The sequence below is a fragment of the Gossypium hirsutum genome, chromosome A01, assembly GCF_007990345.1.
Source record: "Gossypium hirsutum isolate 1008001.06 chromosome A01, Gossypium_hirsutum_v2.1, whole genome shotgun sequence".
Lineage (NCBI taxonomy): Eukaryota > Viridiplantae > Streptophyta > Magnoliopsida > Malvales > Malvaceae > Gossypium > Gossypium hirsutum.
In genome coordinates, this window is record NC_053424.1 from 62,337,042 (window position 1) to 62,357,626 (window position 20,585).

Sequence of the window (20,585 nt, forward strand, 5' to 3'; positions counted from 1 at the left end):
TTGATTTTTGTATTATAATGATAATCATAATTTCATAATAAATATTCCAAATAAATCATTATATTATTTCTAATTCAACACTTATCGATTATAATCGGGCATGTGATCAATTTATACATGAGTCATTCATATATATATGTATATTTTTCCTCCTCCTCCTCTCCATCCACATCCTTAGTATAAATAACACACTTGTGAGTAACCTTATCCATAATTTTCACTAATTACTTTTGTGAATATTCAAGCTATCCACCCGTGTCATAGTCACTAAATTATTTATATCTGAAGCTACGAAACTCCAAATTGAGGTCTACTAATTTTACATAAAACTAGACTCACATATATTCTTACCATAAAAATTTCATAATTTTTGGTTGGGCCAATTAATACAGTTTATTCATTGAAGTCTCCCCTGTTCTGTTGTCTGACAGTTCTGACCCTTCTTCACTAAAAATTAATTATCTCCTTGTACAGGATTTGAATGATGTTTCTGTTTGTTTATATTGAAAATATAATCATTCAGGATTCAAAACATATAAATTTAAGCCCATAATTATATTTATCAAATTTTTGATGATTTTACAAAGTTAGAATAGGGGAACCCGAAATCATTCTGACCTTGTCTCAAAAAATTCATCATATGTTATGATTTACAATTCAATTTCTTACATAATTTCTTCTATAAGAAACTAGACTCAATAATATTTAATTTCATATTTTATTCATCCTCTAATCCCATTTCTACAATTTTTGGTGAGTTTTCAAAGTTAGACTACTGCTGCTGTCCAAAACAGTTTTAGTGCAAAATGTTGATTTCCATTTTGCCCCAAATTTCACAATTCATACAATTTATTCCTTGCTCAATTAACCCCTCAATTAAGATAATTTTCTCAATTAATAATTTTCCTAGACATTATAAGTTATTTCATAACTATTGAAATTCATAATTTCCACATAAAACTCTAACTTCAAACTCTTTTACAATTAGGTCTCAAACATTCACTTTCTATTCAATTCTTTCAAAAAAATCAGCACATAAACAATTTGAAGCTCTAATTCCATGCCAAATCATCATATACTTCTAGCACATATTCATAGCAACTTTCGATTTCTTTTATAGAATTAAAAACTAATGAATTCAACAAGTGGACCTAGTTGTAAAAGTCATAAAAACATAAAAATTTCAAGAAATAATCAAGAATTGAACTTACTTAAAGTAAAAATATGAAAAACCAGCTTAAGGGAACTCTTCCATGGCGTTTTTGCTGATGAGAATGTAGAAAAATAAAGAGAAATCTAGATAATTCCACTTTAGTCCTAGCTTTATTAAGTAAATTTTGCAATTTTCCAATTTTTCCCTTAATTCTCCTTATTTTCTTGCTGATTTCATGCTCTTGCCGTCCAGCCCAAATAGACCTTGGGTCTATTTGCCTTTTAAACCCTCTTTCTTTCATCATTTAAGCTATTTAATCATTCCCCACAATTTTGCATTTGATACAATTTATTCCTTTTTGTTCAATTAACTATCAGAACTTTAAAATTTCTTGACAAAACTTTAATACTAACTTATTAACACTCCATAAATATTTATAAAAATATTTATGGCTCGATTTAAAATTCTCGAGGTCTCGATACCTCGTTTTCGGTTCTAATTATTTTAGTATTTATTTTTAGTACACTATTCACTATTTCAAAATTTTTCCTAACTTCACATTTAACTTATACTCACTAAATCAATAATATTTCCTACTCATTTGTCGGATCTAGTGATCTCGAATCACTGTTCCAACACCACTGAAAATTAGGCTGTTACACATAAGGGTTTAGTAATTTTGGAGAAGTCCTTAATATATCTTCAATAGAAACCTGCGTGGCCCAAAAAGCTCCTAACACTCTTTGCAGATGTTAGAGGTGGGAGTTTCTCAATAACGTCTACCTTTTCTTTATCTACTTTGATTTCATGTCTCATTATCAGGTGCCCTAGAACAATATCTTCTCGTACCATGAAATGAAACTTTTCCCAGTTGAGTACAAGGTTTGTTTCTTTGCATCGCCTTGGCTAGACAGTCATCATATGTATCTCCGATTACTGAAAAAGCATCCATAAAAACTTTCATGTATTTCTCAACCATATCAGTAAAAATAGACATCATACATCTTTGAGATGTAGCAGGTGCATTACATAAACCAAATGGCACGCATCTAAATGTGAATGTACCATACAGACAAGTGAATGTTGTCTTGTGTTGATCTTCTGGTGCTATTGTAATATGATTATACCCCGAGTATTCATCGAGAAAACAATAATAGTCTCAACTCGCGAGTCTATCCAGTAACTAGTTCAAAAACGGCAAAGGAAATTGATCTTTCCTAGTCACCTTGTTTAGCTTCTAATAATAAATGTAAATTCTCCATCCTGTAGTCGTTCTAGTCGGTATCAACCCATCATTCTCATTCTCAATGACCATAATACCTCCTTTCTTTAGCATGCACTGGACCGGACTTACCCATGAACTGTCTGGGATGCGGTAAATTATACCCGCATCTAACCACTTGATGATTTCTTTCTTTACCATGTCCTTCATGATAGGGTTCAGTCTTTGTTGTCCATCAATCGTCCCTTTCTCGCCATCTTCCAGGATGATCTTATGCATGTATACAGACAGACTAATGCCACGAATATCAGCTATGGTCCATCCGATAGCCTTCTTGAATTGTTTCTATACTAGGATGAGTTTATCTTCTTGCTCAATGGTTAATTCCATGAAACAATCACAGCCAAAGTACTAGCGTTACCTAAATAAAAATATTTTAAATGTAAGGGAAGTACCTTCAATTCTAATTAGGGGGCTCCTCGATTGATGCTTTTGGTTGGGTATAATCCCTATTCTTTAACTTCGAAGATTCAAAACAGGATTGCGAATTAAATTCCCTTTTATTAGCTTCTAGCAAAGCTCAGTATTCATCCTTCTCTTCATCATTTGGAGGGTTTGATGTCAAAATTTGTTCCAATGGGTCCTCAACATGGTTGAATTCCTTTTCCATGATTAATTCCTCTAAATCAAACACTACAGAACAATCATAAATTGTGTCAGGAAATCACATAGACTTAAAAACATTAAATGTTACATGATCGTCCTAAACATGCATAGTAAGCTCGCCCTTTTACATATCAATAAGGGTCCTTCCAATTGCTAGGAAAGACTTTCCTAGGATGATTTGTACTTTTTTGTCTTCTTCAAAGTCTAGAATAATAAATTTAGCAAGAAAAATAAATTGTCTACACGTACCAATACATCCTCAATTTTTCCTTCTAGATGTGCTAAAGAACGATCTACTAATTGAAGGGTAACCGTAGTAGGACTAACTTCACCTATCCCCAACTTCCTAAATATTGACATGGGCATCAGGTTGATACTTGCACCCAGACAAGATAGTGCATTACCATAATATGTTGCTCCAATGTTGCAAGGTATGGTAAAACATCCAGGATCCTTCAGCTTTGGGGGTAGTTTGTCTTGAATATATGCACTGCATTCCTTTATCAGGGCTACCGTATCAAATTCTCCAAGTCTTCATTTTTTGACAGGATATCCTTCATGGATTTGATGTATTTCGTCATTTTTTCAAGTGCTTCAACCAACGGGATGTTGATATGAAGTTGCTTGAGTACATCTTGGAACTTCTTGAATTGAAGTTCCAGCTTCTGCTTCTGAAGTCTTTGAGGGTAGGGTGGTGGAGGCTTCTTTACTGGTGTAACACCTCTAACCCGTATCCGTCACTGGAATAGGGTCATAAAGCATTACAAAGTAAAACATGATTTCGAACAATTAAATATAAATATTTATATATTCACATAAACAAGTCTTGAAAGTTAATCAAAATTTATTTCATAAACTAATACAACTCTTTAGTTTGACATTTCATATCATATTTATATATGGTCATATCGTTCACATGAAACAATATAAAATATAATATATCAATAATTTCATATAGGCGGTATTAGCATAGTAATTTATATGAATCCATTATGTAACACCCCTTACCCGTATTCGTCGCCGGAACAGGGTACGAGGTATTACCGAATCATAATACATACCATTAAATAAAACCAAAACAAAAAAATATGGCATACAATTAGATCAGGAATCATTATAACATATGCCTTTAATAATATTAGCCAATTTCAAAAGCTTCGTACAAAATAATCGGTCAAATACTATACCTAATATTTTAAGACCTAGACAATTATGACACGCAACAAAATAACTAAGTCTACTATACATGCCATAATTCAAAATGTTTAGTTCAAATACCCAAAAATATTGATAGTGCAGGCAGATCTTCAACGATCCTTGACTCCTGTGCAAGCTGGACGACACTATAAGACAAAAGAGAGAAAAGAGGGTAAGCTTATAGCTTAGTAAACAAGTATGTAAATAATGAATAAGAATCTAATATGTTTACACAATAACTCAAGTGTATCTACTTTTAATTTCACCATTTACTCCTCTTTGGTCAAGCTGTCTCTACTGCGTCATACTCACTAAATAAATCATAACTCGAGTTACAAAACTTGAAAGTCAATTTCGTAAAATTTTCTTGAAACTAGACTCATATTACTTTTTCTAATTTTTTTCTAGAATTTTTGGTCCATCTAATTAGTATAGTTTATTAGTTAAAGTTTCCCCTGTTATACAGCTCGACTGATCTGACCTCTATTCACTACGAATTGAATTTCTCCCAGTACACAATTCAAATAGCCATGAAATCTGTTTCATTTAAAACTAGCCTCAATAAGGAATATAGAAATATAAACTATATTTCTTAATTAGTTTTGTACAATTTTTAATTATTTTTCAAAGTAAGAATAGGGGATCACATAGTCATTAAGCTTTAAATGCATATCTCATTCAGCCTCTAATTAAATTCCTACTATTTTTGGTGATTTTTCAAATTTATGTAACTGCAACCGTCCAAAACAGTATTATTGCTAATTCACTCTTTTCACACTTTCTTTGTATTTACCCCATTTAGCCTACATATCACAATTCACTTTCACCACATTTCATACATCACAAGTGTAGGTTCATGATTACAATGTCACTATAAAATCATCCCGTTGAACAATTCGGATCAATCCTCGATACTTAGTGGTTTCAGCACACAGCTTCACCATCATATTTCATATAATTCGGCTCTCTTGTACACATGGTGAACACTTAGTACCACCCATGTGACCTAGCCAATTTATCTCGTAGCTCTCTTGTCTACATGGTGTCCTTCACTTGGAATCACACATGCGACCTAGCTACATTTATCCCCTCCCGTAGCTCTCTTGTCTATATGGGATACATCCCCTATCATACATGTGACCTAGCTACTACATAGTGTCTCGTGCTCTCTTGTACACATGATGTGCACTTAGCACCATACATGTGACCTAGCTACATTTCATCTATATTATTCAATCTTTCCGAAAGTTCAACCGGGATTTCTCTCACTATTACTTATTTCCATTCTTCCAATAGTCGGTTTATGATTCAAAATCAACTAAAAAATATATAAAATAGGCTAAAATACAAAAATGTAAATGAAGTTAATGTATTATTTACATACAAACTTACCTCGGTGCAAAATATGAAAATTTTACAATTTAGTCCAAAACCTTTTCCTTCCCTCGTTCGAGGTCGATTCCACGCCTTTCTTGATCTATAACAACACATTTAGCTCATTTAACACTCATACTATTTATTTCAATCCAAAAATCATATTATCTAAAAATTACATTTTTGCCCCCTAACTTTTACAAATTTATGATTTTGCCCCTAGGCTCAGAAATTTAATTTCAGCCCTTATTCTTACGTTTTATGACATGCTGAATATTTTTCTCTTCTATAACAACATCAAATTCTCACTCTAACATGTACTTATGAGCATTAGGTATTTTTACCGATTATACCGTTTTTCTCATTTTCGCTAAAAATCACTTGGAAAAGATCGTTCTCCTAACCTCAAACATTCATATTCTACCATCAAACATCAAAATACATGCATATAATTCATGGGTAAATTTTTAAACATAAACCCTAACTCGAAATAATGGTAGAAATAGGTAAACCGAGCTACGAGGATTTCAAAAGTGTAAAGAACATTAAAAACGGGGCTTGAATGCACTTACTATTGAGCTTGAAAGCTTGAAACAAACCCTAGATATGGAGAACATGAAGTTTCGGCCAAGTTAAATGAGGATGAACACATTTTTGTGTTATTTTTCCCATTTTATTTCATTTATTATGCAAATGACCAAAATGCCCTTACAACTAAACTTTCTAAAAATTCCATCCAGGTCAAATTTTTGTCCATATAAAGTATAATGGTCTAATTTCCATTTAAGGACCTCTAATTAAAACCCCCATTTCAATCAAGTACTTTATGAACTAGAACACACACATTTTTCACCTATTTCAATTTAGTCCTAAACGTCAAATTAAGCACCCAATCGATAAAATTTCGCAACGAAATTCTCACACGATTATGCAATCATAATATAAATACTAAAACTTAATCAAAATAATAAATTCTTAGATTCGTGGTTTCAAAATAACTATTCTGTTTTGGCCCTAAATCGGGCTTTTACACATTATGCTTTACATATTAATACCAAATAAAAGCAAGTATTCAGTTATGAGTCAACTCACTTCATTTCCTGGTCTATTCGGCTAATATATCATTGTATACATTTGCAAAATTACACGAAATTAGCAGGTTCATATAGCCACATACATAAGTATATAGCATCCATAATTATGAACATCTTTACTCACATATAAGGCACATAAAAACTTAACTAATATGATAAGACCGAATGTCATATACGCATCTCTTAACTTAGTCCATAAGTGAACACCAAAATTTGTATCATGCATATATCTTTCTCTTTACCTATCAATTTCATAATTTTCCTTAATTCAATAACATTCATAATGAACCATACGACTAAACATTTATATATAATCATCAATAATGTCATGAATTATGGTTATATCCTTGATATAGACTCATTACAAGACCAAACATTTATGTATAACCTAATTAATATATATATGCATGGTACGCATTTACCCTAAAACCAAGGCCACATTTAACATTTGAACATATTCTAAAATGATTGATCAAAGCAAACATGGACATTTTTCATTGCTCATCATCTTGCTTAGCTAAAACTTACTACTTTAAAACACATACATAACCAAAATTCCCATCATCGAATTATCAAAACTAAACTTATTAAACAATAATACTAAGAACATACTAAATCAAAACTGAGCATAATGGGCAAGTTCACATATATACCATTTATTAGTTTAAAGCACATCCAAAATAACCAAACATATTTACGACTGACATCTCCATACGTCATGCAAAATCATTAACCAAATTCAATATACAAACACATAACACATATTATGTTCATTCGTGACATATAGCATATTAATCAAAATAGACTCAAACCATTATTACACCGGAACTGAATTCAAGCATAGAAATAAGCCATTTTCGCATTGCCTTCATACAAAACCAAAATTCATCGTTTCAAAACACATTCCAGCCTATACATGATATACTTCAAGTTCAATTATTTAAATACCGAAGCTGTAGATAATGTGATAGACTTTGCTGACGATCCCCAAGCCTGTAACTTGAATCCAAAATCTATAAAATAAAATCGTATATATAAAAACATAGAGTAAGCTTTTAAAGCTTAGTAAGTCATAAGAAAATAAGCAACCTAATAATATATTGAACTCAATTAAATTGAATCAAACGATAATATCATTTTCACATCTAATTACAAACTTACGAACTTATAAATAATGTATAAACTCTCATACATAATTATTACCTTGGCCGAATGCTTATCTAGTTAAAATGGTAAAATATCATTCAACATCCAAAGCCATGATGTCATTTTATGTTCAAATATACCTATATTCACATACACAAGATCATGAATCAAAGACAACATTTTATACATACACATATTTTTTGGCCGAATATACAAGATCACATATACGCTTATTCAAAACTCATTTCAATAATATTCACATTTTTTATTCACAAGGTCAAATACCCTACCTTATTCACATACATTCTTCCTTTACTTCATACATGATTTATAACCAATATCAAACAAACTTACTTACCTCATTTCAATTATGTATTAAGCTAATTCATACCTGATCATTCAACTCGTTTATACATTCGATCACAACTTATCATTGCTCGATGAACCATTTGGAATTGGATAGGAAACTCAGATAATCACACACATTGTACAATGCCAACGTCCCAGACGTGGTCTTACATGTAATCACATATCGATGCCACTGTCCCAGACAGGGTATTACTCGCACACATATATTTGAATCACATATCGATGCCATGGTCTTACTCGTACACATAAGTCGGAATCCTTTGTCATGACATATGTATCCTAACTATTCCTACGGTTCATACGGGGTTTTCGAACGTCGTAACTCGGTCGAAACAAATTCAGAAATGTAATAACCAAGCCTTTTCATATTCGGCCATAACCAATATAAATTCTAACATTTCATAACCGCATATATATTTAACATTTAACTACTATTAAACATGTCTATTTGCTTATAAACTTACCTAGGACGATATAAAATGGAACGGAGGGGCTAGTCGACAACTTTCATTTTTCCCCAATCCAAATCTGATTTCTTTGGTTCTTGATCTTTATTGAGCTTGAATAAGTGCCGAACCTTAGCTTTGATATTTCTTTCTTCTTTTGTTTAGTTTCGGTTAAAGAGAATGAATAAATTTTATGATATAATAACATATATTAACTTATTAACTAATTTACCTAATTAACCTTAATGAAATAATAATAAAATCATATAACATATGTCTACTACCGTCCAAACAAAATTCTAATAGAATATTTACAACATAAATACTCCAACTTAGAAAACCATTAACAATTCGGCCCTTATGCAAGTTACCACCTAATTTTCATTTTATGCGATTAAGCCTTTTTATTTAATCGAACACTCAAACGATAAAATTAAAGCACGAAAATTTCACAGATATAAATTCATACAAAATAAGCACAGAATATAATTTTTTATTATTTTTTTGACTCAAATTTGTGGTCTCGAGACAACTCTCCCCCTTAGGAATTTTTGTCCCCGAAAATCTTACTGGTGAATAAGTTTGGATACCGTTCTCTCATTGCATTTTCTGGCTCCTACGTTGCTTCGTCAACCTCGTGTTTATACCACAGTACTTTAACCAATGAAATTTTCTTATTTCTCAACTTTTTAATTTCACGAGCTAGAATACGAATCGGTTCTTCTTTGTATGTCATATCGAGCTTAATCTCAAGCTCAGACGGATTAATCACATGTAAAGGATCAGATTGATATCTACGAAGCATCGAAACGTGGGATACATTGTGGATCTTTTCTAGCTCAGGTGGCAACAACAATCTATGAGCAACTGGCCTGATACGCTCTATAATCTCATACGGCCCAATGAATCTCGGACTCAATTTCCCATTACGATAGAATCTGAGTATTTTCTTCCACGGTGAGACTTTTAAGAAAACTTTATCTTCAATCTGAAACTCTATATCTTTATGTTTCAAGTCCGCATATGATTTCTGACGGTCTAGTGCTACTTTCAAACTTTCACGGATCACTTTCACTTTCTGTTCAGTTTCTCTGATCAAATTGACCCCATGTATCTTATTTTCACTGAGCTCATTCTAGAACAATGGTGTACGACATTTACGACCGTACAAAGCCTTATAAGTTTCCATTTTGATACTCGATTGAAAGCTGTTATTATACGCAAATTCAATTAGAGATAGGTATCGTTCCCAGGTACCTTCGAACTCGAGAATGAAACATCTCAACATATCCTCAAGTATCTAAATGATTCACTCAGATTGATCATCTATTTGCAGATGGAAAGCAGTGCTGAAATGTAATTTCATACCTAGTGCATCTTGCAATTTCTTCCAAAATCGCAATGTAAACCTCGGATCTCTATCCAAAAAAATAGAAATAGGTACCCCATGTAATCTCACAATCTAATAAACATACAATTCAGCTAGCTTATCAAGCAAATAATATGTACGTATCGGAACAAAATGAGCTAATTTAGTCAATCTATCCACAATAACCCAGATTGCATCTTTCTTGCTTGGTGTCAACGGTAAACCAGATACAAAATCCATAATAATTCTGTCCCATTTCCACTCAGGTATCATGATCAGCTGAAGTAATCCAGAAGGTACCTGATGTTTGACTTTTACTTGTTGCAGACTAAACATTTCGAAACAAAGTCAGAGATGTCTCATTTCATACCATACCACCAATAAAGTTGTTTTAGATCATTATACATCTTCGTACTACCTGGGTGAACAGATAATCGACTGTTGTGAGCTTCATTCAAAATCATCTGAATCAATTTTCAATTTCTCAGAACGCAGATTCGATTTCTGAATCTCAAATAGTCATCAGCATCAACTCGAAACTATGAATCAGCATTTGAATCACATTGAGCTCATCTCGCTCTCAACTCATTATCAACCTTCTCGGTATCACAAATTTGTTGAAAAAATAACAGTCTTGCTTTCAATTTAGCTATTATCGAACCATCATTAGACATAGCCATATGTGCATTCATTGCACGTAAAGTAAATAGTGATTTTCGGCTCAAAGCATCAGCAACAAAATTAGCCTTTCCCGGGTGATAGTCAATCACAAGCTCGTAGTCTTTTAGCAATTCTAACCATCAGCGTTGTCTCAAATTTAGATCTTTCTAAGTCATCAAGTATTTTAGGCTTTTGTGATAAAAAAAACATGACATTTCTAGCCGAACAGATAGTGGCGTCATATTTTCAGTGTTCATAGATGAAGTTTTGTGGACACTATGAACACAATGAACAAGTCTGAAGATCCGATTCATCAAATCCATGAAAACAACAGGTGCATTATTAAGTCCAAAAAGCAGAACCAAAAATTCATAGTGTCCATACCTCGTTCGAAAAGCAGTCTTTGGCACATCAGAGTCTTTAACTCGCAACTGATAGTAGCCTGATCTCAAATCTATCTTTGAGAATGCTTTAGCTCCCTTCAGTTGGTCAAACAAATCATCAATCTGTAGCAACGGGTATTTATTCTTTATAGTCACCTAATTGAGTTGTCTACAATCAATGCATATTCTCATAGTTTCATCTTTCGTTTTCACAAACAACATCGGTGTACCCCAAGGTAAGAAACTCGGTTGCTCGAACCCTCTATCTGTCAACTCTTATAACTGAGCTTTCAATTCTTTTAATTCTGTAGGTGCCATTCTGTATGGAGCTATAGATATCAGAGTCATCCCAGGCATTAAATCAATACCAAACTCTACCTCCCGAATAAGTGGCAAACCTGGTAATTCTTCAGGAAACACATCTGGATACTCACGCATAATAGGTACTGATTCAATATTCCTTTTAGCCACTTTACTATCAAGCACATATGCAAAGTAAGCCTCGTAGCCTTTTCTCACATATTTCTGAGCTAACATCGAAGAAATCACTGTTGGTAACCTATTCAGATCATTAGATTCAATCTGAATAATCTCATCATTCTGGCACTGTAAATCAATGATCTTTCTTTTTCAATTTACAACAGCATCATGCAAAGTCAACCAATCCATACCCAAAATTATTTCGAACTCATCAAATGGCAACAACATCAAGTCAGCCAGAAATCACGAATCTCGAACCATCAAGGGACAATTCTTACACACTTTGTCAACCATAACACACCGGCCCAAGGGGTTTGACACCTAATCACAAACCCAGTAGACTCAACAGGTAAAGTCTTACTGAATACTAATGTCTCACACACATAAGAATCAGTAGAACCAGGATCAATCAATGCAATTACATTAGTATCATAAAGAGTGAATATACCATTAATGACATCTAGGGATGAAGCCTCTTCACGTGCGCGAATAGCATAGGCTCTGGTAGGTGCACGAGCCTCAGATCTGACTGCTGTATCTTTAGTCCCTCTCTGACTGCCACTCGTATTACATGCATTTCTGGGTGGTCTACCTCAAGCTGCAGTATTACCCGATCTCGTATTCTACACTGGATTTTCATCAGCTGACACTGGGCAGTCATGAATATAATGATCCATCGATCCACATTTAAAACAAGCCCGATCATGCAACTTGCAACTGCCGGGATGTCATTTTCCGTAATGTTTACACTCGGTTGATTTGATCTGACATTCCCTACACTAGCTACTGAGGTAGCTCTCAAGTTCATAGGTGGTCTACTCTGATCCCTTCTAGAATAACCCGAAGTGCCTTTGGAACGGCTGAAATCATCTCGAAACTTCTTTAGTGCCTACTGGAATGACTTACCGGATGTTCTTTTACATGCATCTCTAGATTCAAAGTCAGCTTTTCTTTTCTCTTTCCCAAGCTCTTCAGCTTTGCAGGCTCACTCAACCAGTACCACGAACTCTTTTATCTCAAGTATGCTGACTAACAGTTTAATGTCTTCATTTAGCCCATCTTCAAATCTTTTACACATTATGGCTTCGGTAGAAACACACTCTCGGGCATACCGACTGAGTCTCAAAATTTTTTTCTCATACTCTGTCACGGTCATCCGACACTTTTTCAACTCCAGAATTTCTTTGCGCTTTTGGTCAATAAATCTCTGGCTAATATATTTCTTACAGAACTCAGTCTGAAAGAATTCCCAAGTCACCCGCTCTTTCGGAACCACTAATACTAGAGTATTCCACCAGTGATATGATGTGTCTCAAAGTAAAGATATGGCACATTTCAAATACTCATCCGGAGTACAGGACAGCTCATCAAACACACGGATAGTATTATCAGGCCAAAACTCAGCCCGCTCAGCATCATCATCATTAGTAGCTTTAAATTCTTCAGCCCCATGTTTTCTGATTTTATCAACAAGTGGCTTATACAATCTCAACGGATCACTTACTTGAGGTACGATAGGCATCGAAGATGGATTAGTCGAGGGTGGAGGTTGTTGTGCACCCGGGTTAGTCCGGATATACTGAGTAAACCATCATTCATCATTTGGTAAAAGGCTTGTCTAGCCTCTCCCTCCTGGTTACTCGAAATTGATCGAGAATCAACCGGCACTGTCCCTTGCGCGGGAGTAGGTGGTACACTCTCGACATCATCAGCTATAGCTCTGTCGGGATCTATTTACTATATAAAAACACATTCTCAAATGTCAAAAGTCATCACATTATCAGTATATGATATGACATGTATAGATAGACTCACACACACTACATTAGTCCTAGAACCGACTAAACCGTAGCTTTAATACCAATAAAATGTAACACCTCTAACCCGTATCCGTAGTCGGAATAGGGTCATAAGGCATTACAAAATAAAACACGATTTCGAACAATTAAATATAAATATTTATGTATTCACATAAACAAGTCTTGAAAGTTAATCAAAATTTATTTCATAAACTAATACAACTTTTATGGTCATATCGTTCACATTTAACAATATAAAATATAATATATCAATAATTTCATATATGTGGTATTAGCATAGTAATTTATATGATTCTATTATGCTTTACATATTAATACCAAATAAAAGCAAGTATTCGGTTATGAGTCAACTCACTTCATTTCCTAGTCTATTCGGCTAATATATCATTGTATGCATTTGCAAACTTACACGAAATTAGCAAGTTCATATAGCCACATACATAAGTATATAGCATCCATAATTATGAACATCTTTACCCACATATAAGGCACATAAAAATTTAACTAATATGATAAGACCGAATGTTATATACGCATATCTTAACTTAGTCCATAAGTGAACACCAAAATTTGTATCATGCATATGTCTTTCTCTTTACCAATCAATTTCATAATTTTCCTTAATTCAATAACATTCATAATGAACCATATGACTAAATATTTATATATCATCATCACAAATGTCATGAATTATGCTTACATCCTCGATATAGACTCATTACAAGACCAAACATTTATGTTTAACCTAATCAATATATATATGCATGGTGCGCATTTACCCTAAAACCAAGGCCACATTTAACATTTGAACATATTCTAAATTGATTGATCAAAGAGAAAATGGATATTTTTCATTGCTCATCATCTTGCTTAGCTGAAACATACTACTTTAAAACACATACACAACCAAAATTCCTATCATCGAATCATCAAAACTAAACTTATTAAACAATAATACTAAGAACATACTAAATCAAAACTGAGCATAATGGGTAAGTTCACATATATACCATTTCTTAGAATAAAGCACATCCAAAATAACCAAACATATTTACGACTAACATCTCCATACCTCATGCAAAATGTAACACCCCTAACTTGTATCCATCACCGAAATAGGTTAAGAGGCATTACTATACTCATAACATAGTTCAAAACAACCGAACATCAAATATAATCTCAATACAGTAAACGTCAATCAATTACAATCAATATTCACATGAAATTTAGTGTACAATGCATAAACATGCATTCAAACCAAATTGATATCATATAAAAGTTTCAGAACTTATAAAAGAATTTTCATCTTTTAAAAGGTCACACGCCCGTGTGAACAGGCCGTGTGCCTCACACAGGCACCAGACACACCCATGTAGTTTAGCCGTGCCAAAACAGAGCATACATACTAACTTTTACCCACGGCCAACAGACATGCCCGTGTGCTATGGCCATGTGATACTTAGCTAGCTACTGACTTAAACCTATGGCCATATGACACGCCCATGTGTCTTAACCGTGTGATCTTTAGAGGTTACTGCTTGGCATACATGGCCACAAGGCACGCCCGTGTTCCCTGGCCGTGTGGCACAATGCAGACTTGGTTTAAGCCAATTTGCCACCCCTTTTTGGGTCATACCTACAAGTGATATTAAACAACATTCATGCCACAATTTTTAGCCAATTTCATGCTTCACTATAACTAAATCATCATCATTCAATAACCTATTCAAATCCAAACCAAAACACATTAAAAAATCTTATTACAATAACATGCCAAAATACTTATTTCATAACTCACTTATGGCGCCTTCTAACTCATGCTTAATCTTACCATTTTCTCCACTTGGCATATTTCAAAATAACCACCACATATAAGGCCATATAATCATTACAAGCATACACAATTCAACATCACAAACCATCACCAAAACTAAACACAAACATACCATTTGTTAGCAAACTCTCATGGCATAATATATATACATATCAAAGCTCAAATACATAAACAATCTAGCCTATACATGCCATACTTAAAAATATTTATATTTTCAAATGTACCAAAATGAGTTCGATAGTATAGTGATGATCCTTGATAGTCCCCGAGCTAGTGGTAGCTTCGATATCTAAAAACAATTCCAACATACACACAAAGTAAGCTTTCAAAAGCTTAGTAAGCTCGTACTAAAACCATCAACAATATATAAAACATAAATCATCAACATTTAAGTATTTATGATTTCTCAATTCATCTATCTAATCTATACCAACTCAATCCATGAGTTCTTACCAATTCAATGAACTTTATAAACATAATGTCATCTACTACATAGGTATCATACTTACCGGAACATTTTCATATTCATTCATTTTCAATCTCACCTCTTGTTCGAATACTTTATAACTTTCCAAGTACCGCCACTGCTTTAAACATTCGCACACTTAGTGGTTAAAGGTTATCCAAAGCTAGAACGATTTCCGCACACTTAGTGCTAACTCAATTCACTGAAACTATGTCGATATCGCACACTTAGTGCCTTATATAGCCGAACCTATGCCAATTCGCACACTTAGTGCCATTTGTAGCCGAAGCTTTTTTAAATCGCACATTTAGTGCCAAACACTTTTGATTCATCATCATATACATCCAACTCAATTATTTACACATCTATGCATAATCAAAATAGCAACATGTACTTATAATATCATGTTCTACGTACGAACTTACCTCATACTCGAAGTTGTCGACTTGAACGTTTATTCTACAATCTTCGACTTCCCTCGGTTTAAATCCGAATTCCTCTTTTCTTGATCTATATGTATTCAAAATTAACCCTTTTATTCACCAAATCATTTAAAACAATCCATATACACACAATTAGCACATTTTGCAAATTACCCCTCACATTTTCACATTTCAACACTTTAGTCTCTAATTCATAAAATCACAAAATACACATAATTTGCATATACACAAGCTTAGTCGAATTCTTCTAGTGCTCATACTAGTCCACACATTTCATTTATTTTACATTTTAGTCCCTCAAAATAATATTTTCACAATTTAGCCCAAATTACTCAATTTCATCAAAAATCCAAAAACAAAACATTTAAACCCAACATCAAGCTTCCATAATTTATCAACTAAAATCACAAAATTCATAGTTTCATCAATGGCACATTTCAAAATCATCACCAAAATTAGAAATTGATGCATGGGTTCGATAGTATACGAAGCAACGATTATAGAAACATAGAAATTATCAAAAACCGAAACAAAAACATACCTCAATTAAGCTTTAAACTTGCCGAACCCTAAAACTCTTTTTCTTTTGTTTTATTCTTCAATTTTCGGCACAAAAACAACATATAATGCCTATTTGCATGTTTTATTTTAACATATATTAACTTATTAAACATTTTACTATTATAACCTTTATTAAACCATTATAAAATCACATAATGGATGGTTATTAATGTCCATTCAAACTTCCGATGGTCAAATAACAACATAAGGACCTCTCATTTAATAAACCAAGTCAAATAAGCACTTTTAACATCTAACACATAGCTTTTACCTTTTATGAAATTAGGTCCTTTTTGCAAATTAAGCACACAAACAGTTAAATTTTCATACGAGACTTTCACACATGCTCATTCACATACAATAGGCACGGAAAATAATATTAAAATATTTTTCCAACTCGAATATGTAGCCCCGAAACCACTATTTCGACTAGGGTCAAAACCAGACTGTTACACAAAATCATTAACCAAATTCAATATACAAACATATAACACATTTTATGTTCATTCGTGACACATAACATATTAATCAAAATAGACTCAAACCATTATTATACTGGAACCGAATTCAAGCATAGAAATAAGCGATTTTCGCATGGCCTTTTTAAATAACCAAAATTCATCATTTCAAAACACATTCCATGTAACACCCCTTACCCGAGACTATCACCAGAGTCGAGCACGAGGCGTTACCTGACTTAACTTACTAATTCGGGGCATAAAATTTGGTTTTAAAATTAATTTATTTTCATTCATTCAATATGTCCCTAAAAAGGGCCCTCGAGACCCTAAAACATGCAATTGAAACGGTTCGAGATCAAACTAGGAACATTAAAAATTTTTCGAATACTTAGATAAATCAAAACAATTTATTTCATTATTTCTTATAAAACTGCCCACCTGCGCCATAGTCACTAAATAAAACATAACTCGAGTCACAAAACTCAAATTTTAAATTCGTGAATTTTCCCTGAAACTAGGCTCATATATTTTCTTAATAATTTGTTTCCAAAATTTTTGGTCTAGCCAATTAGTACAGTTTATTAGTTAAAATTTCCCCTATTGCACTGTTTGACAACTCTGACCTCTCCTCACTACGAACAAGTTTTCTCCCTGTACAAAATTCAAATAACTATGCCATTTATTTCTATTAAAATTAGATTCAATAAGGAATCTAGAAATAAAAAAAATAACTCCTAATTCTATTCGTACAATTTTTAGTGAATTTATAAAATCAGAACAAGGGATTTAGAAATTGCTCTGACCCTGTCTCACTAAAATTCAAATATCTCTTAATATACACTTCTTTTGCTTACTCTGTTTCTTTCATATGAAAATAGACTCAATAATATTTAATTCTATATCTCATTCATTACCTATTTCCATTTCTACTATTCTTGGTGATTTTTCAAGATCACGTCACTGCTGTTGTTCAATACTGTTTTAATGCTAATTTCACTTTTTCGTGATTTCTTTGTATTAACTACCATTTAGGCATACAAACACCGAAACATGTTCTTCATTAGCCATTTCAATAGCTAATCATTATCAAATATTTCTATACCATTCTTTAGCCATATCATAAGGACATACACACAAAATGGCTAAGTCCCTACACATGCCATAAACTAGAACGTTTGTAAATGAATATACCCATTTGGTAACTTGATAGTCGATAGTGTGAAGTGATCTCCGACGACCTCCAACCCGAGCTTGCTTTTAAGTACTCTGAAACATGGGAAAGTGAAAGAAGTAAGCTTATAAAGCTTACTAAGTTCACATGTAAAATAATAAGCATTAGCAATCAATTTAACTTACTACTATGCTGTCATAAATTGCTTAAATAATGTTTAGTTCTTAATTTCCCATCTTACTCATTGGTAACCTTACCAAAGGCTCAGAATACAAAAGGCACCTTACTTAATAGCTTGCTTATATACCTGCAACATCTCACTTAGCACATGAGTACTTTTTCATAATATAGGCATATTGCCAATCATGTCATAAAGTGTCACAAGCATAACTGAAAACTCATCACTTACTTAATACTTGATAATATCAATTACTTACAATCTCAATATTAAATAAGCCTTAAATTCATACCTGTACTCTTTCTTCATGTTCTCACCTTGTCATTTCTTTGACTTACTCTTTGGATTGCTCAAGAACCTTTTCCTTTTTGAACTTACCATTGCCATGTCTTGACATGGTCTTACGTGGTATCGTTGCCTTATGAACTCACCAATGCCATGCCTTGACATGGTCTTACATGGGACCTTTTCCTTATAGTAAGTCATCAATGCCATGTCTTGACATGGTCTTACATGGTATCCTTGCCTTATGAACTCACCAATGCCATGCCTTGGCATGGTCTTACACGGGACCTTTGCCTTATAGTAACTCATTAATGCCATGTCTTGACATGGTCTTACATGATTGCCTTGCCTTATAGAACTTATCAATGCCATGCCTTGGCATGGTCTTACATGATATCCTTATCTTACCAAATGCCATGTTCCAAACATGGTCTTACATGGTATCCTTGTCTTAGTGCCAATGCCACATCTTGATGTGGTCTTACATGGAGTCCTTAATCAATGTCGATGCCATGTCTTGACATGGTCTTACATGGGATCCTTGCCTTGCCAATGCCATGTCTTGACATGGTCTTACATGGTATCCTTAGCCGTAAATTCCTCCTTAAATTCCATGTTATGAACATGGACTTTTCTGTCAATTCTTCCTTAATTGCCATGGTACAACCATGGACTTTGAGATATCAATGCCTTGTCAAGTCATAGCTAAAACATACTTGCTCAAATTATCAAGGTTAGTTGCATAACTCAATAATAACAATACTAATAACAATAATTGCATAATAATAAAATGCTACTCAACTTACATACTTACATTCTCAATCTCATCATATCATCAACTTAACTTATTCTCATCAAACTATACTAGTCAATACTTTTTTATTATCATACAAAGCCATAATACAAAATATGGTCTTACATATAAATTATACAAGTTCTCTTTCCAATAGCGAATTATTATCGAACATTAATCATTATATCTGAAACTCAATACTAAATTATTTATGACCAAAATATCAATTTATCATTCAAATATGCATAATTAAATGCTCATTAAACATATGAACTTACCTCGATACCAAAATGACCATTTTACCAACTTTCCCGATTTAAAACATCATATTTCACTTATTTGATTAATGTAATATTCAAAACATTCCCTAACTCAAACTTTGGCAAAATTACAATTTTGCCCCTAAACCTTTGCAGAATTACGATTTTGACCCTAGGATCGAAAATTAAAATTTATCCATTTTTCTTATGTTTTATGACACTCCGAACATTTTTCCCTTCTATGGCAACATCTAATTCCCACTCTATCATGCACTTATGAACATTAGGTATTTTTATCGATTATGTCGTTTTACTCATTTTCACTTAAAATCGCTTAACAAAAGTTGTTTAACATAATTTCAAGCTTCTTATTCTACCATAAAACATCAAAATAAACACATTTAAACTATGGATATTTTTCCAAATATGAACCCTAGCATGAATTATTGCTAGAATAAGCTAAATCAAGTTACCAGGACTCGAAAAATGAAAAGAACATTAAAAACGAGGCTAGAACGGACTTACTATTGATCTTGGAAAGCTAGGAAACCCTAACCATGGCTTCCCCCATGCTATATTCGGCCTCCATGAAGAAGATGGACCAATTTTGGCTTTATTTTCCCTTTTTAATTCTTTTAATTACTAAATGACCAAAATGCCCTTAAAGGCTTTTCTTTCAAATTTGTCCTATTATTGCCCATTTTTGTCCAAACTTAAATGTAATGGTCTAATTACTAAATAAGGACCTCCACTT